This window comes from Bidens hawaiensis, unplaced genomic scaffold (genome assembly GCF_021521415.1).
Source record: "Bidens hawaiensis isolate Kalapana, Puna unplaced genomic scaffold, B.hawaiensis_p1.1 tig00005935_1, whole genome shotgun sequence".
Taxonomy (NCBI): domain Eukaryota; kingdom Viridiplantae; phylum Streptophyta; class Magnoliopsida; order Asterales; family Asteraceae; genus Bidens; species Bidens hawaiensis.
Window position 1 is genome coordinate 591,464 of NW_027491390.1, and position 21,129 is coordinate 612,592.

The window sequence follows — 21,129 nt, forward strand, 5'->3', positions numbered from 1 at the left end:
ACTCTTAACTAACTTTACATAAGGTATTATATTATTATTCGGTTTAATTTTTCGGGTTTCTGGTTTTTTCAAGTCGAGTTGTTTGAGTTTTTGGTTAACAAAAATTGACTTGATAACCAACCTTAAATAACTTTAGGTTGGTTTGGTTCGGGTTAGTTTGGGTCGGATTTTTCGGTTTTCTTGCATGTGAAATGAAAATATATGTTTTTAATTTTTGTTTACAAAATATTATCATGCTATTGAATGAATATTATAAAAATTCAAGCATCATATTTCAAATACAAAAGAATCTAAACCAAAGCACATTTATATATAAAAAGACAAAAGATGTTCAGGTTGATTCCTGGTTTCATGTTCCGGGTTGTTCAGGCCCATTGAAGGTCGGATTCAGTTTTTCGAGTATTCTCTAATTCGGGTCCGTGTGGCTTCGGGTCAGGGTCGGTATTCGGGTATGGTTAAAAACGCACTCCTAGCATGGACCAATTGCGTCGGGGATAGTGGGTTGAATTTGTGTTGTTAATCGGGTTTAGGGTTAGTAGAGTTTAGTACGTGGTATGGAAAATATAAACGATTATTAAACCGGATAAAGTAAGTTTAATATGTATGTGGCTTAGTCGGGTATTCATTCAAGTTAGTAGGGTTTTCTATCAATGGATTTTATCAAGTAAGTAATCAACAAAACATAAAACTTCAAAAGGGGTGCTAACAAACAACCTACAATCTCTAGATCCAGCTGACAATCAAGATATTAAACCATAGCAAATACTACCCCAAACATTTCTTCTTCGGGAATTACGTGCCTTACCTCCTGATTGACCGACTCATCTTTGCGACAACCTAAGCACACTATTTTTATTTCAAAAACCAGTTTCTCACAAACGCACAAAGTATATTGACCTGGATTCTTACTTTATTCAAAACTTGTCTCCTTGAAGAAGTTATATACAAAGTTTCTTCCAAGTTCCAACCAAATTTCAAGCGACAAATATTTTCACCAAAAGTCTCTCACTTGCTCAATTTGAATACTTTCGGTCTTTACTACGCCTTCTTGAGGGGATATTAATCATATTTATCTAGTTTTATTCACATCAATGCATATGTAAATGCACACTATACTACAAATCATATATATCTCCGTATCTTATATGTATATATTAACTCTGTTATAGTCATTTCTGTACATTCATTCAATGTACTCTACGAATAGAGATATACATAGAGTTGAACATCGTAAAATAAGAAATTGAAAGATTTCATATTTATCTAGTTTTACTTCATGCACACTATACAGCATAAAATTGCGTAGTATTGACATTTTCTCACGTATGTCTTTCATGTATCGTAAAAAAATTATGTCATTACTGATACCAATAAACAAAAGAATGGACTCTACGCAAGTCAAAGTCGTGTAAAGCTTGAATTTTTATTAGTCAACTACCATTAAATAAACATTTGCTTTTTATTGACATGCATTTGCGTATGTTGAATCATGTATAATCTTAATGAACTGTCTAACAGTCTAAGTATGTAAAGTTCTTCGTATGTCATTCAACTTGACGCCAGGGTGTGGCCCGGGCCGAATAACCAAAGTTTTAAAACTGGTATTTTACTCGTGTCGGATTTGATTAAAAAATGGTACAACCGATTGACCCGGGATATACCGGGAGGTTCTACCGGGTTGAATAGTTTACCCTATAATTCAATATAAATACAACTTCAGCTTAAAAAACAACCTTAGAGTACATTAAAACATCACACATGAATCAAATATCACACATGAACAATGATCGAGTCAAATATGAAGTTTGTACTTGGTATACGAACTCAGTTAGTTACAAAATATGTAAAATAAAAAAAAAACCACCCAAGATTTACAAGATACAAAATTGGTTGATTAGCAAATCTTCGTTTATCGTGTTTAATCGTATCAATTTTATCCTCAAGGTTAAAAGTCATTTTAATAAAATATGGGCCCAAAAAAATATTAAAAATCTCTTGGTTTTAAACCGGTTTACCCGTTTAAACCGGTATTTAAAAAAAACGGTAGTACAATGTTCAAGCAAACCACCCAATAATACTAGGCTCTAAGTATCAGTTGTCACCAAAATCCGGTATAACCAGTTCAAACGGCTGGTACGTACTGGTTTTAAAACATTGCGAATAACTATTATATGAGTTGGTAGAAGTTACTACCAACTAGAGGTGCACAAATCGGGTTTTTTACATACCCGGTTCCGGGTATGTAATCGAGTTCGGGTTTAACCGGGTATTGGAAAATCAGGTGTTAGCAATACCCGAGTTGGGTTCAGTTATTGTCTCTAAAAACCATATCCTATGCATCATGTTCAAGTCGGGTATAGAACCGGGTATTCTAAAACCGGGTTTTTGAATACCCTATTACCGTGTATTTTTTCGGACTTTTTCCCGGGTATTTTTCGGGTATAGCTTGGACTTTATAAGGGATTGCACATTTTAGGGGTATTTTGCAGGTAGTTTTAGGGTAATTTCGGGCATAGTTCGGCTATTTTAAGGACCCGGTTTCCGGGGGGTTCCGGTTTTCGGGTATATATCGGGTCCGGATACGAGGTTTGGTACTGAAATGCATACCCTATCCGTACTCTACGGGTTGGGTACGTGTTCGAGTATTAAAAACTTGTGTATAAAAAAACCGGTTCCGGGTTCGGTCTGATTGTAAATATAAATTCATTACCAGTTCTAATTATTTAGTTTTAAAATTTTTTTGTGAATTCATCCTTACAGATATATATAATTTCAATGGGCATCAGTTCGGTAATTCGGCTCACTTGTTGTCTTCGTGATACCTCTTCCAATCATAAGTGTGCTACTACGACTACTACCACTACCATTACCACCAACCATGACACCCGATACGATGTATTTCTGAGCTTTAGAGGCGAAGATACTCGTCATTCTTTTACCGATCATCTACATGACGCGTTAGTGCGAGCCGGAATTAGCACATTTAGAGACACTGATGACATTGGTAGAGGTCAAGAACTAAAACTCGAGATCACTAGCGTGATCAAAGCATCCGAGGCTTCAGTTGTTGTATTGTCTGAGAACTATGCAACGTCTGCATGGTGTCTTGATGAGCTTTGCTTGATCCTCCAGCAAAGGAGAGAGTGTAATCACTTTGTTCTACCGGTTTTTTATAAAGTCGATCCCTCGGATATCCGGAAGCATAATAATACTTTTGATATACGACTGGGAGCCTCTACAAGGTGGACGGATGATAAAGTGAAGAGGTGGAAGGAAGCTCTTATACAGATTGGTAGTTTGGCCTGAGAGGTTGTTTCCGGGTATGCTTCTCGACCTATTATTGGTTAATCGATTAATTAGTAGCTATTAGCATATAAGGCTATAAACGATGGACAAACAGACGGTTCATGGACACTTTACCATAGGAAATTCCATGTCCGTTCATTAATTTGGTAAACGGACACAACCGAATATAACCGGCGGACATTAACAGACCCAAAACATAAACAAAAATGTATTAATTAATTTGAAAATCATCTTACTATACTATTGAAGCAATACAAGATATCCACATGGCATTCAACTAGCATGTCCACATAAGCTTACAAGTCATTCGGTTTCCATCTATAGAATTGTCATATAATTCACTAATTAATGTTTTTTGGAATCATAACCTCACTACTTAATGTTTTCTATAATCATAACCAAATATTTCCTTTCAAATGATTTAAAACCCGATTTTGACCACAATTAATTATTTATAACTAATTTTCGTGTTCCCTTTTTTAGTATGACCATTATTTTAGCAATTCAATAATTTGAATATTAATACAGTTTCTCATTCCAGTAACATTTATACATATTTTTCCTACATCTTGTGGTTTTATAGAGAACACGGTAAAGAATTCTTATGATATTTACATATATATTATGTTTGAAATATTTTCCACTCGTGTAACATAGGCTAATATCCTAGTAATCACACTAACTTAACACAAACAATCACCCTAAAATCCAAAAGTACGCCACATAATATCCAAAAAGGCTTAACTTTAAAATCATAAGCATAATTATATCAAAGGGGTAACAGTAAAAGACAAATTAATGTATAAAATAAATAGGAATAGTAAAATTCTAATAAACAAAGTCGTATATGTAAACGAACGTACATCAATGAACGAATGTAAACGAACAAGTTACCAAACATTCACCAACACAGTTCAACGGACGTGGCCTCTGTCCATGCTCGTTCGTTAAGCTTACCGAATGAAATTCTTGTTCATGTTCGTTCATTTATTAAATGGACGAACATAAACGAACTTCGCACCGCATAGTTCACGAACGTTCGGTTCATTTACAGCCCTAGAAACATATGCTAATCGACTTTGCTGTGTTCCATTAGTTTTACAATAACAACAGAGGTTACAATATACCCAATGCTGATTATGATTTGTGACTGCATCTAATCCCAAAATGATAGTAGCTTATGTCGTTTAACACCACCCCTGCTGCCACCTCCACTCGCACCATTATAAGGTATGGCGGGTGGTGCTTTTCCCCCCCTAAAACGTCTCATCTAACCCAAACCAAATTTCGTTATAACCCATTTTGACCCAAACCAAATTGACATTTGGTTATAAGATTTTGTCAAAGAAGTTTACATCCATATGCTTCAAAATATATTACATACTAAACTATTATATTTGTCTTTTATTTCTATGTTGTTATTATGTTATAGGTCTGAGACACAATTGTTGAAGAAAATTGTTGATACCATTTACGGTAGACTAGATCGCAAACAAGTTTATCTTCCGCCCAATCTAATAGGGATGGATGCTCGAGTTGAAGAGATCAATTATTGGTTAAACCAATCTGATGCAGAATTTTTAGTGATTTCTGGCATGGGAGGAAGTGGCAAGTCCACATTGGCCCAGTACATTGTATATTCAAATTGGCAGAATTTCGAGAATATTAGTATTGTGGAACGCATTGGTAGTAGATGTAAAGATCCGAATGGTTTGCTGTACCTACAGGAGCAACTTTTCAAAGATCTTTCAGGTGGCAAGAACAGAAGAATACCTAGTGTTTGTCAAGGCGCGTTTAAGATTGAAGAGGTTTTAAAAACCAAAAAAGCACTTATTCTTCTTGATGACATTGTTAAACCAAGCCAGTTGGACGCGTTACTTGGAGCTGGGAATATTAATAAACACAGTAAGATTATATTTACAACCATGGAAAACGATATAGGTATTTGGTTTAGGTCCAAATCCCGGAGGTGCCATGAGTACAGAATGAAATTACTTGATGATCATGAATCATTAGAGCTTTTGTCTCTTCATGCCTTTGGAGCCATGAGTCCGATGGAAGGTTATGAGAAGCTCTCAAAAGAGGTAATAAGGTATTGTGAAGGGAATCCGCTGGCTCTTGAAGTGTTGGGTTCTTCTTTATCCGAGGATGTCAGCATTTCATATTGGGAAAGTGCACTAAAGTTACTGGGAAAAGATATTCATCATGATATCTATAGCGTTCTAAAAAAGAGTTACGATTCATTACCGTATGACTCTGACAGAGAGTTGTTTCTGCACATTGCTTGTTTCTTTGTTGGTACGGACATAGATTGTGTGGTAAAGATATTGGAGCCTGATTGCTCGGCAGTATGTAGGATCAAAACCCTTATTAAGAGATGCCTTATTTATGTTGCACCAAACAACAAACTAATGATGCATAGATTGCTTCAAGACATGGGGAGAAGCATAGTCGATCAAGAATCACCCATACCCGCACAACGTAGTAGAGTGTGGCGTAACAAAGAGTCCTATGATTTGTTGTGAATGTTGGAAATCAAAGAAGCCACAACTGATTTGGTGATTAAAACAAGTATTATGAACAAGAGATATAGATGGAATAGAATTGTATTTATGAACTGATGAATTGTTTTACATGAGAATGCCCTATATATACATCCAGATGCAACGCTTGATGAAACGACACAACGTTTCATCAACTCTATTCTAAACGGTGTCTTTAAACAACCGTCATAAGCCCTAACTGCCTTAACCGGCCTAGTTACAATAATTACAGTTCTGGCCCTTTTACTAACTAAGAACTACATAATAAACTATTAACTTATAACCTAAGTATTAATGTGATTAATACTTCAGAGAAACATAAGGGTAAGGTGTTTGTTTCGTGTATGTTTAGACTTACATTCAAAATCCATCTGAGAGTCTGTAGTTTTCTCTTTGTGTCTAGAGTTCAATAAACATGGAAGGTCTCGCACTCGACATGCATGTTCTGATGGAAGAGGTCGACAAATCCAAATGTGAAGATATAAAAGGGGTACGTTGGTACGTTGTACTTTTCATTTTCAATTATAATATGCTAACGGACACTTTACATTCTGAATTTGCAGTCTCGGAGCCTTCCGACAGATTCAGTTCAAGAGATGGATCAACTTAAATTGCTCCAACTTAATTATGTTGAACACACTTCATCTTACAAGGACTTCTCCGAACATTTAAGATGGCTCTGCTGGCATCGATACAACCATGTCGCTCTAATTCCTCACTTATCCTTTAGGAACTTGGTTTCCTTAGATATGAGTTACAGTTTATTGAAATGCTTTCAACCGCCCATGGTAAGGAATTCGATATCCTCTTTATATGGCATAGCTTTTCGTTTATGGAGATGTAAAATGCTAGATAAATCTTTTTTACTTCCGCAACAGGTTCTTCAATCACTTAAGATTCTAAATCTTAAAAGCTCTTGGAAATTGACAGACGTTCGCAATATTTCTCACCTTCCCAATCTTGACACTTTTATTCTATGGAACTGTCATGAGTTGACTCATGTTTGTGAAACCATTAAAGACCTTACCGGTCTTGGTGAATTGAGCATGACAGGGTGTGAAAATATGGAACTTTCTTTTTCTTTTCCACATTCGATAAAAACGATTGTTCCTCAAGGATTGTAAACTTGAGGGTACTAATAATTTTCCTCTTACTTTCGCTAGTCAAACATCTTTGTAATACTTGAATTTAGGAAACAATCCATTTATGCACCTACCTAGTTACACTCATCTAAAAAATCTTCGAGTCCTTGACTTGAGTATGTGTTCAAAACTTAAATCGCTTCATGGCCTCCCAAATACACTAGCTGAATTGTATATATATTATTGTGAGTAATTGGAGAAGGTGGCTTTTGAATCACATCAATTCACACTGCAAGAGTTTGGCTATGAAGGTTGTAGTAAGTTATCGGAAATTGAAGGCTTTATAAAGCTGGTGCCATTAGCCAAACTTGATGAACTTGATTTGGGACATATGAAGTGGCTAAAGGAGTATCAAGATCATGAGTTATGCCTAGCTGGCGATGACGAGCTCCTAACAGGCAGATGTCGTCAGCTACAGGTTCTCCGTTCCGTGCAACAGAAGCACACAAAGATGCTACCCGAAATTTTTTTTATCATACAAATGACTAATTTCTGTTTCTTGTGTGAATTCAGATGTTGTATGAATTCAATATAATGAGCACATCTCTGCCTGACATAAAGAATCTAAACATGAAGCCCGAGTATTTGTCAAAATCTACAGCTTTGTCTTTTGACGTGCCGTTGTGTCCCAAGGGTCGGAGGCTCAAAGGATTAGATGTAACTTTCAAGTATTCTATATCCGGTGACGACTGCTACTGGTTTGTTAAAATAAGTACAACCAACAGTGTAGATTTGATTTACAGTCCCAAAGTCTTCGGCAAACCGAGACCTAGTGAAGTTGCTGTTTGGTTAAGCTATTTTCCAATTGGAAGCAAATTAACTCATGGAGATCAAGTCAATATGTCTATTGTTGTGTTAAGTGGACTGGATATACACCAGTGTGGTGCAAGCCTTATGTATAGTTACTGTGACTCCTCGAATGATAGCTTGCAAAAGGATAAGGAATGGATAGAAATACTTGGAGGAGATTTTTCTCGGTTTTTGCTAAGCACAGGAGCGTATTATCTTTGTCGCCGTGATTATTTTGAGTTAATGGAGATCGGCAGACTGACTCCTGCCACCCGCGGGTCATAAAGGAGCCTCTCACATATCACCCGCGGGACATATGGATCACCCGCATACCACGGAAGAGGAAGAACGTCCTCATACCACGCGCGGAAGCATCCTGGCAACCTCAGAAGTCGTCCGCAGGACAAGACATTGGTCCGCCAATATGACCGGAGGGCAATGCCAATTAGACAGCTGTCAATAAGTAACTACACTCTAGAAGAACGTCCACGATTGTTACTTGAGGAGTACGTGACTTGCCCACCAATGAAAGGACACCTGGCCAGTTTGTTATAACCGTGCACATGGCCAGGGTGCAATTCGTCCTATCATTCGGTGACGCGTGTCCAGGTTGTTATACCCATGCACATGGGACGTATAGCACAACCTATCATAAGAGGACACACGTCCAGGCAGTTATTAAGATCTTCTGGAAGAGGACAGCTGGCCCAATCACCTTTCTACCTCCTTCGGCTATAAATATCTTGTCAACCTACATGAGGGATTCATTCACATTCACTCACCAGTATTCTAACTCACATATATTCTGACTAACCTTAGTCTGTTTACTTCAATACTTCCTCTTTACGAACGTTACTGATTCTCACGCCGGAGGGTGGTTACAGGAAGACCCCCCTCTTGTCCTTCCTGTAACGAGACTCACGGTATCTGTTTTGCAGGTTCCAGTCATTGGACTTTGGGAAGTTGTAATCATACTGTGTTAGTAGTTGTCGTATTTTACCCTGTGGACTCATTGGATCCAGGACCCATAACAGGGGATCGGATCCGTGTTTCTTCATATTATAATAGGGGAAAAGCCCACGTGAGAAAAAAGAAGAAGGGCAGAACATATAACAAAGGAGCCGCACGGAGAACGACATGGGGTTGAGACGAAAAAGGGAGCAGCTTTGGATGCTGTGGACTAGGGATGAGTTTTTTTTCTTCTAAATACTTGTATCCGTACCTGTTCATTACCCGTACTTATACCCGTACATGTGCCTTTACATGTCTATTGGGTACGGGTATGAGTACGCAAATTTACTGATTATAGCTACGGGTACTTTTGGGTACATGTACGGGTATTATGGGTACTGGTACCCGTTTAGAATATGTAGAGGCTTTTATTATGTTTTCAACACTTATGACTTAACTTTCAAGCAAGATTTTCAAAACATAATATATATTAGTTGACTAAGTTCATTCTCAATTTATATGTGTATATTCGTTGACTAAGTTCATTCTCAATTTATATATTGTGTATTCGTATATTTTTATTTCATGTATGTGTAATCGTGTATATAATTAAATCATGTATTAATTTTCTCTCTTATTTTTATATAGAAATGGAGGAAACAATAAACTAAAAAAAGGAAAAGGAAATGAATTTTATAAAATGGTTGATTTGTTTCATTTTTAGTTTTGGTATTATGTTTTCGTTGCGGTATTACGGTTTTGGTATTATAGATAATTGAGTGTCGGTAAGTACTGTTACCGATACCTAGTTTAGTGGAGATTTTTTTTTTTAGAAAAAAAGAACAAAGAGGTACTAAAGCGAGTACCGTACCCAAAGTACTTGTACCCGTACCTATACTCGTACCGGTACCATATAATTCGGGTACGGGTATGGGTACCAAGATTTACTGATTTTAGGTACGGGTACTTTCGGGTATATGTATGGGTACGATCCCGATCCCATCCCTACTGTGGACACAATTCAAATAGGCAAGAACGTGTTCTTCGATGAGCGGCTAATTTTGTTGTAACTTTCTCCGGGTCTACGGTTCGTAGGGTTTTACACTTTTCTCAATTTTATTCACGTTTGGATTTGTTTTTGACATTGACAACATTGTATGAACACATTGGTGTGTCGGTTTAACTATTTGTATGTGTTATTAGTCCCTGCTTTAACAACTTGTTCGGTTGATGACAAAACCTAGTATCTTGTTGGGTGACATAGGGCGGGTTGATTCACACTATTAAACAGGGTAATTGAATTATAAAAGATCCGATTACAAATATATATTTTTGATTGCCACCTAAATTAACTGACTTTCCAACACCATGTCTATGTGGTGTCCAATTAATGAAACGAGTTTTGTGTTAAATTAGAACCTGAAACCTGGAGGAGGTTGCATTTTATTTAAATTGTTTTTAAAATCATCTTCTAATTTTCGCTTGACATCGTTTGTTCATCTTAGTTAAATTTATATTAAAAATCAAACGAAAAAGTGTAACACTAACCATATGCTCCTCGTGGATACAATACCCTACTTACTCTAGCTATCTAGTTTAATTGGTTTTTTGAATGACTAAAACGACGGTCATCAACACTTCCTACACTTCTTAGGAAATATCTACTTCTTATTATAACCTTGCTCTATTACATTATCATAAAAAGCACTGAATTGGTTTGAAGAGTACGCTGAAAGTAATCTGTATGATTATCAGTATGGTTCTAGTAAGTTTGGTGGTCAGGAGTACAAACTATAACCGCCACGTTTCGACCACGCGACGACGAAGACGATGGTGATAGATCGACAGTCTGACGCACACTTGACGACATCGACGACGCTGCACTTTAGATAGATTTCGCCAGTCTGACACAACCAGTTCTCAAGTGAGATTAAAACCCACAATTATTTGATTGAATGTCATACATGTTTGTCAATAGACCAAACTATATTATTATTATTATTATTATTATTATTATTATTATCCAAAGCTCTTAACAGCGCCAAACACAATAACAACTATCACCACCAATGCAGATTGCGTTCCGCAAATGTCTTTTATGTTTGCATTGCGTGAAACAAGTATACCAATCACATGGATTAAGCTTCCAAGTTTCTTCACGCACTTTACTTGTCACTATCGAGCTCTCTAAATTAGTTATACATATAAAGCAATAAAAAAGGTAGCATGTGAGTATAAAAGTGTTACTAATATATAAGAAGGTTAAAGGTAAAAACATGAACGACCCATAAGCAATAAGTAATTTGTAGCTTAACGAAAGTTACAAGTATGAGTAAGACCACAAAACAAAGCTTTACGGAAGACATGCTTATGATATTTTGGTGTATTGAAACAACGGGATTATGCATATAAATGTTACTTTTATACTCAAATAAGTTAATTGATCACATTATAAAAATATAGTGTAATTTTAAATAACAATTAATACACTATACTAATGATATTATAAATAAAATTAACTACATTGTATTAAAGATATTAAATAATAATACATAATATTAGTGATGTTAAATTACAACAAATGCATTATTTAGCAACTGATACATAAAATTTAACATATTTTTTTAATGTATTAATATATAATACTCCCTCTGTCCCATTATAAATGTCATAGTTTGATTTTTCAAGTCTTTCTTTTGCAACTTTGACCGTAAATATTTTTGTTCGTGTCATATAATACTTGATGAAATATATATATCAATGTAAAATACACTTAAAACCCAATCCATTCATATATTTTTCATCAAGCATTATATAACACAAGCAAAAATATTGTCGATCAAAGTTAAACAATAAAGATTTGAAAAATCAAACTATGACACTTATAATGGGACGGAGGGAGTATATAATATAATATTATTATAATTAAATATATTATATTATATTATTAGCTTTAGAGCATGTGTAACACACGGGAATATCTAGATAATAAAGTTACAAATAAAGCAATACATAATGTATACGGAAAGATGTATTATATTTATGTTTGTATCATTATACATAAATTGATTTTATTTATATCACAAAATGATTCTTTCCAATAAAAAAATGAACTTAATAAAAAAATAATGCATGTGCAAACGATTGTAAATTTTATTCTCAGTATCATAAATGTATAATTGGAAGAATTTTAGTTATGAAACAATTTTGGAGAATACTTTTTATATAATAACTGTTTTGAACTACACCATGAAAAATATTTTGATAAGTTTGAGGGGCTTCTCGGTCTTGCCATATTGACAACAACAAAAAAAGAACATGTTAACTCGTTCAATTTTGTGAATGTTTTGTTTCATTTGAGCATAATTTGTAAGACATGTTTCACATACAACATTTTGATTACTATTTAAGAAAAAGTCAATGATGACACAAGTTTTCAAATTTGATAAAAGTTAAAAGTATTAATAGGCATGTAGATAGCATGTGGGAAGTGTTTGTCATTTTTTTCTTAATTTTTAATAGTCATGGGATAAATAGTTAATGTGCAAAATCCCGAATCTTTTGACTATTTACAAAAATGTCCTTAAAAGTAAATTAGAAACCCAATGACATTTAAAATTCAAACTTTCATTCGTTTTACATTTTCAAGTCAAAACTTAGATCCCGTAACAAGTTTGACGATAAATCTATTTGCACTCTTAAAATTTTAAAATTATTCAGATTATCCATTTTTTACATGTAACAATTTAAGCGTAGTTAATTTGTACCAAACGATATATTTACCAAATGTTAACCTGTAACAATCAATTTTTTTTCCACAAAAACCGAAACAATCCTTGATATAAAAAAACTAAGAAACTAAATGTGATAAACTTTATTATATTTGAAGTTATTGGTATATATTATCCTTCAATTTAACATATATATATATATATATATATATATATATATATATAGTTTACTAACTTAACCAAAAAATAAATGAATATATTTAAAACATATATTTATAATTTATAAATTTATATGACAATGCACAAAAAAACAAATAGATAAATGGATTTGATATCTAAAACATTGATCAACTTTTAAGAATATATTTATAATTTAACAATTAAAAAAATTACTTCGTTAAATTAAAGCATATTAGACTTATTTATTTATTTACAACTTTCAACAATATACATAGTATATATAATATGTTAATGATAACATTTAAAATTACATTCTTTTCAATTTTTAACAAGCACAGTTTGTTGTTGATTTTTGGATTTCACTAAGTATGTTATGAAATATATTCTAACATTGTATAGTAGTATAATACGTAAATATTTATTTTTATAAAAATGTATAGATATAATAGAAATAAAGTATAAAGAAAAATGAATAATTGTCATGTTATAGATATTGTTATATTGATATAATATAAATGGAGTTTAAAAGGAAAGTGAATAATTATTGATTTATAGCATATATTAGTTTGGAGAGTAAAAAATTGTGAGCATTAATCACAAGACGACACATATCTACAATTATTTATTTTATTAGAATATGTAGATATTATATTATATTATATTATTAAAGTTTTACAAATTGGTACCTCATCATATACAATTAGCCCATCAAATTTTAATTCACACCACCGCACTGCACCCGCACAAGCTACTATAAGACTACTATAAGTTAAGAAGATAACACACTCATAAACGCCAACAGTCTTAGAAGAAGCTATTAGACTGTTATAAGTCAGCAAGATAACACCCTCAATTTATAATTATATTATAAAAAGAAGCACCGAATTCGCTTGATGAGTATGCTAAAAGTAATTCGTCTGGTTATCGGTATGATTCTAGTAACTTTGGTAGTAGGGTTTCGGGAGTGGTGCTATAAGTCAAGCAGATAACACCTTCATACAAATCACAATTTTCCTTAATGAAGTTTCAAAGGTTTTTATTTATATTATTATAGTATATTACAATATCATAAGAAGCACCGCATTGGGTTGATGAGTATGCTGAAAGTAATTCGTCTGATTTAGGTATGGTTCTGGTAAGTTCCGTTGTTAGGAGTACACACTATCATCGCCACGTTTCGACCAAAAGACAAGCACGTTAGGCTTCAGACGCCCACATGAAGACGGCGAAGGTGGTGATAGATCGACAGTCAAACGCAGACTTGACGACGTCGACGAAGACGCTGCTCTTTAGGTAGATATCTAAATTTTGTTATTATTTGTACGAATTCGTTGTAATGGTTTTGTGTGTGTATATATATCATGTTATTTATATTGTTTTGTTGGAATTTTGAAATCAAAACAATTGTTGATAAAAAAAGTATACCCAGTTGTTGAAAACAAAAAATCATTAACAAAATTATTTTTTTTAAACTAATTACTAATAAAAAAACAAAGAAAATAAAAACAAAAAAAATGACAACAAAAAGACAAAAAAAGAGAGGAAAAAAACGACTTTTGAGGAAACGCCACTTAATCTAAGATTGGCACACCTGTTGTGGTCTACCGGTTTTTCTCCATCCTCTTATCTCTGCAATTTTGGTAACTTAGATTAATTTCAGTGCAGCTAGAATAAGAGACTAAAGGTAGGGCCGTCCAAACCGCTCGGCGCTCGAACTCGCTCGCCGCTCGCTCGAAAATTGCTCGAAAAATGCTCGCTCGTTTTTTCGCTCGATTGAAAATGAGCCGCTCTGCTCGGTTCGGTTTGAAAACGAGCCAAGTAACGAGCAAGGGTCTGCTCGGTTCGGTTCGGTTCGGCTCGAATATTTTTAATTTATTTTATATATATAGTTATATATGAACAAATATAAAATATATAGACAAAACACATAAATATAAGCTTACAATTATTTTTACCCCTTTAAATTTTTCATATTCCGTCAATTTTATAGTTTTATTTGTTCGATTCAAGTTTTTAGAATACTAAAAGTTTGTTAACATGATCATTATATCTCACTATAAACTTATTTTTAATAGAAATTTACAATATATTACTTGTTTGTCTAAAAGCTACTAATTTATTTATAAAATATATTATTTACAACCTTCAAATTTTTCAAATTTGTTTCTTATTGAAAATTTTAAATTGAAAAATAAATAAATAATGCTCGAAATCGCTCGATGTTCGATCGAAAAATGCTCGATTCAATTTTGACTCGTTTCGGTTTTCGCTCGGTTCGAATTTCAGCCGTTCGGTTCAGTTCGGTCGTAAACGAGCCAAGCAACGAGCAACCCTTCCCTTGGTTCGGCTCAGCTCGTAAACAGCCCTAAAAAGGTGTGTGCGGGTCGATTTTTGAGTCTTTGAAAACTGTTCGGTTTTGTTTTATTTTTTTCTTTCGGTCTTTCGGTTTTTTATTTGCGTTCAGTCCGGCTTCAGTCTTTTTTATTTTACCATTTGAGTTTAAAGTTCTGGGCAAAAAGAAAATTGGCCCAAAATAATGAATTTGGACTAAATCCTTTTGTTAATTAATGATTAATTGATTATTATACATTTAGGCTAAAATGTTTGGGTTACACTATGTACTCTTATAAATTACTTAACATCCAAAAATAAAATATGAAAATCCATAAATTTGGTTATGTTTTGTTTTTCCTGTTTTGAATTACATGCAAAACTAATATCGTATCAAAAATTCGTTTTTTATGAAAACACAAAGCTAAACTGTCTGTTTTTGTTTGATTTTGGTTATGGATCGGCTTTTTCAGCTTCATACACAAGTAGACTAGAGGAACGTACCTGTATCATCAATGGTGTCACCAACTAAAATACTAAACCAACCAGGAGTCAGTCTGCCGATCTCCATTAACTCAAAATAATCACGGCGACAAAGATAATACGGTTTGTTGAGACCTTTACACGTATTACTTATGGCCATGTAATTCTCGACGCAGCCCAAGTTATACTATTTTTATTTTACTTTTTAAAATTTGGACCGTTGTCTGTCTCATTTACACGTGAGTCTGCCGAGCTCCATATCCCTGACCAAAACTTTATTCTCATTATAAGCGGAAGCCCTCTTCTTCGCTTGTTCAGGTCGATTGATGATCGAAACATGGCTTGTAAACATTAATGTTTTCAGTCGTGGTGTAGCATTTTAATACAATCCCTCTGGTTCGAAGCAAACATCTCGAATACCATACCTGGTACTTACGTACTTCACGATACTAACAACCTCTTTAATGCTAGCCGTGTCATCATCGTTCCTGGACCACCTAATATAAAATAAAATGTGCAAGATTTTAAACAAGTGTTTTGTGGATAATGTACTTTCTTAACATGTAACAAAGTTGACAATTTACTAAAAAATATGTTCTTATACAAAAAACTATAATTAAAAAATAATTATAATTATATGAAAGTTAATAAATAATAAACAAGCTAAGCCTGAGTCAAGCTCGAGGTTGAAAATTTACTCACGAACCGAGCTCAAGCTTTAAAAATAGAGCTCGGATCATGCCGAGCCTGAGCTCGAGCTCTCGTAAGTTAAACCGGCTTGAGCTCGGAATCAGCCCGGCTTGTTTACCCCCTAGATGGGTGGAAGAGGCTGAACAAAAAAAGGACAGGTAAAGCATACCTAGGAAAATAGATGTTAGGAAGATCCGAAAGCTGGATGAGGGCTTTGTGCCACTTATCCACCTTTCTCAATGATTCCTCGGATCCTTGGAAGCTATGCAACAACAAATCTTTACCGTTTTCTCTAATATACGAGGAATCAACACGATAAAATATTGGCAAAACAAAATGAGTAGAGTTCCACATTTCATCAAGGATGATGAGTAGCTCATCAAGGTGTTCATCAGAACTTGCGTAACTCTCTGATAAAACAATAACCGAAGCCCTTGCTTGAACAACTAGCTCTTTTGAACCATCATCATCATCTTTCGGCCAAGAATGTGTATTTGGAGGAACCCGAAGTCTATCTTTTTCTTTGTTTTGAATCGTGAGTCGTTCTCTTATAAATGCCTCCTTTAAATAATCTCCAAAATAGTCATTATCAAGATCTTTTATACTTACATAAACATCAGGCCGTGTTTCTTTTCTCCAAGAAGAGCTGACTATTCTCAAGGAACCAAATCCAACTTGACCCTGTAATTGAATAACAGGATAAGAAGTTGTTTGATACTTGCGTGATTAAATAAAGTCTTGTTTATTTAAGAAATTGAAGTACTGATTTCTTTTGGAACTATTTGTTATCAAAGTTATTAAAAGCCCCCGCTTCTTGCACCTAGACCCATTTTTCAGGCGAGGCTCAATAAATGCGCTTCTATTTCCTAGGCGAGCGCTTCGGCATTGTTTATGTCAAGAACATGAGACACTAAAAGCCGAGCAAAAGAAACAAAAGGAGTGCTATTGAAGCATAGATCTAGGAGACGCCAAATGCATTGTATTGATACATTTTATTGTTCAAGTTTTGAAATTACATTTAAATCTTGACTATTTTATAACTTTTGGTACTGTGTTTGGGTGAACTTTTAAATTTTCTTTTTTACATATTTGCTTTTTGAAAAGCAAATTAAAACTCCAATTTGAAGCTTCTTGAGGAGCTTTGTCAAACACGTTTTGTCTTTCAACAAGTAAATAAGCAAGTTTTAAAAGCTCACTCAAATACCCCCTAATTAGATGATATTAAATGTTATATAATAACTTTGTTTATTTTATTTGAAGAATAGTATTATTTTTCATACAGATAATATATTTTTTATTTAAGTGCGCGTTTTTTTCCTCAGACCCTCGTTCTTTTTGTGCCTTGCGCCTAAGGCCTTGGCGAGGCCTATGCGCCTATCGCATTCGATAACTCTGGTTGTTATTAACAAGTCTGAAACATCAAAAAATAGACTAAAACAGCTAAAAATGGCATGCCTATACTATTGCCTTTGTTATCTTGGGCCTCACTTCTTAAGCCTAATTGACAAGCTCACCCTTTAAGCCTTGAGTGCTCCTAGCGCCTTCGATATCTAGCTCCAACCTCCTCCCCTTCTTCGTCTCTTGTAAATTTGTTACAAAATGAAAACATATAACTCAAATCTACAAGACTACAACCTTTTAAAGACTTCAAAACTAGTGTCACACCAGATGGATCATTTGCGTAATTAACTCTATTTTAATCTAGCATGGGCCGATTGTTTTAGATCCTTTTCTTTTGTAATCAGTTCAACACATATCATAGACTTGTAGACAAAAATTGATGCAGACATCTCCGCGATCCTGTACATGTCGTCCTGCTTGTTTGAAGACACCATAGCAAGGTTAACAAAAGTCAGTTATCAGTTATCACATTAACTAAACTAGATTATAATGGTTCTTGAGAATCATAAATAATGTAATAAGTAGTTGCAAATACCCTCAAAACTGTATAGCTTGCTTGTGCCTTAACAGACTAACCAACTAGTTAATTTATTTATATATCTACAATTTCAGGGGTCGGTGATGCATTAAGGTAGTACATCACGCATTGAAAGTTGTACAGTGTATTCATAGACCACAATGTCCACTAACATAAGAAGAGATAAAATAAATTCTACGTCTCTCTCTGTTTGATACTTCTCTGCCGTCGGTAAGTTTGTTGTGTTTCATTTTTTGGTTGTGGATGATTAATTTGTTCTTTGAAATTTTATTCTGCAGCTGTCGATTGCGGAGTCGTATTTTCGTTTTCAAGGTATTGTCCCTTTTGTTTATGCCTATAAGGACTGCATTGTTCGTTCCCTTTGAGTTGTGGATTTAAATAAATATTGAAGTTTACACTTATTATAAGTTTGTAAATTCTCTAATTGATGCTTCAAGTGATTAGTTACACTGGACTATATATTTCCTACAATACGCACATCATCTTTTTGTGTAATTAATTGACCTTTTTTTTTTTTTTGACTTTGTGTGTTTTGCATTTCTTGAGTTTTTGGTTCCTAATAGTTTTAAGTGTTTAATATAATGGGTTTTTTCTGTTATTGTGTGTAACATTTGGTGCCCACCATATTTCACACCACCATCATCCGAGCAAAATTTGATAAGTTTCTTATACATGACAAAATTTCTACTTGCCTTTTGTTTCTCTTTTGTTATGCTCTAATTACGGATTCATCTACCGTTGTTGGTAGGTGGCGGTAGCTCAATGATCCAGTGGGCGGAACTGGCGTGGTGGTGACGGACTGCCGGTCGGAGAACCAACTGTTGGTCAGCCGTTGGCCGGTTTCAATTAGAAACCTTTGGTGGTGGTGCCAGGTATGCATTAGGTAATTAGGTTACAGGTTATATTTTCAATTGCATGTTTACTCGCTTAGTTTTTGGTCTATGCATTGCTTAATTATGTGATTAGGTTGTGTTTTTTTTGGGTCTAAGCTGTTCCATTGCATGTTAATCTAATTTTTTGGATCTAAGCTGTTCCTTTGATTTTGAATTGCCGGCTACAACTTGGTTTGTTCAATTGTTTGTTGCTTATATTTATTTTCCTTCTTTTATTCAGATTTGGTTCAAATCTAGGTTTGGTGAGAGTCTGAATCAGGAGGTGGAGAGGGGAAGAGTGTGATTGAGGGAGTGAACTTGATGTGAGACAGATCTGCAAGAAAAAAAAAAAAAAAAAAAAAAAGGATGAAAGTAATATGCAAAAATCAGTGAATGAATTTGTTCTTAATCAATATCAATTTTCTAAGTTGAATCTTATTAATTCAGCCTGCAGCAGGTGATAACATTAGTTTCATATTTATTGATGATATAATTTATAGCTCCTATTTATTTATTTAATGTGATATACAGTTTTGTTGATATTAACGTTTTTGCTTTTTACTCCTAATACACTGCCGTGTGCGGGTCAAGTGACGGTTGAAGAAGCTATTGGTTATTTGTGCATCTGATGTGCTAATTTGGTGAGTTTAAATGGGTTTTGTTCTCAGGCCACAATGTTCGGGTTTATCCGAATACTGACCCGATATATGTTGGGCCAATAGTTTTTGGGTTAAAACTAAAAAAATGAAAAAGAATGTTGGGTATTTCAGGTTTAGATCAGCTAAACTGTATGAAACTCATTTTCAAATTACAGCATATAGATTAATTTGATAAACTAATTGGCCAAGCCGAAACGACAGCAAGAAAACAACGCAATAGAAAAGGTCGTGAGACAATAGTTAAGGACCGGAAAATGTAATAACTGGGCAACACCGTCGCATCGCGGCGGGTAGAACTACTAGTTAATGAACAAAAACAAATACTAAAAGCAGACCTTACCAATTGAGGACCGTAGACAATGCATTTAACGGTCTTTAATTCTGTATAAGATTGGCACACCTGTTGTGGTCTACCGGTTTTTCTCCATCCTCGTATCTCTGCAACATTGGTAACTTAAACTGATTTCAGTGCAGCCAGAATAAGAGACTAAAGGTGTGTGCGGGTCGATTTTTGAGTTTTTGAAAACTGTTCGGTTTTGTTTTATTTTTTTCTTTCGGTCTTGTTTTTGATTTGCGTTCAGTCCGGTTTCGGTCTTTTTGATTTTACCATTTGGGTTTAAAGTTCTGAGGCAAAAAGAAAATTGGCCCAAAATAATGTATTTGGCCTAAATCTTTTTGTTAATTAATGATTAATTGATTAGGGTTTAGGGTCTATGCGGGTGAAATTCTGGACTTAATGTATTTCGGGGGTTTTTGGATTTTGAGGTTAGGTAGAAAATATCTTCTGTTGGTATAGATAATCATGAAAAAGAACAAGTTGACCACTCGCAGGCGCGTGAACAGATGATGGGACGTTCATGTCGGCTGTCGCTGTACCTGACTGCGCTGCTTTTCTCTTTTTCGAATTTCCCGCGTGACGTGGCGATTGGTGATTAGGCGACGAGTTTCTCTCTCCACTGTTCATATCTCATCGCATTAATTGCGATGGGTATAAAAGGAAGAGAAATCTTCTAATCGAAGTTTTATCGCCTTTATTTTCTAATTTCCTTCTTTGCTTTCTTTCTGATAAAGCATTGAACTTTCTCACATACCCTTTTACCAAATTCTTCTGCAATGTCTAACGTTCAAACCGAAGTTGACGAGGTAGAAATTTCATGGGACTACTCAGAATACGAGAGACTGTTAGAGATGTACGGCATTCCAGCGGAGTGGGAGCCGGAGTTTCCTTCTCCGGGCTCTATAGCCAGTTTATCTCCCCCTGGTAAAATGGCTATTTATGCTGATTATTTCACTTGTGGAAATTTTCGTCTTCCCTTGACGAAATTCTTTGTGAAGCTATTAACTGCCTACGGGATTCATTTATCCCAGTTACACCCACGAACTGTAATGCGAATTCGCCATTACGAATTTGTATGTATAGCACGTGACCTGGTGCCGCATGTTAATCGTTTTCCGGTTTTCTACCGTCTTGCCATCCGTGATGGTTGGTACACATGTTAAGGATTTTCCGACC

The 21,129-nt window shown here is 34.7% G+C and overlaps 1 pseudogene across 1 annotated transcript; it reads left to right on the forward strand.

Annotated features, from left to right (window-relative positions):
• Positions 1–2,775: 2,775 nt before the first annotated feature.
• On the forward strand, positions 2,776–8,065 carry LOC143631049 (disease resistance protein RPV1-like; annotated as a pseudogene). The gene is made up of 6 exons (XR_013153279.1): positions 2,776–3,320; positions 4,739–5,802; positions 6,162–6,178; positions 6,253–6,339; positions 6,413–7,409; positions 7,505–8,065. The product of XR_013153279.1 is annotated as a disease resistance protein RPV1-like (transcript).
• Positions 8,066–21,129: the final 13,064 nt, after the last annotated feature.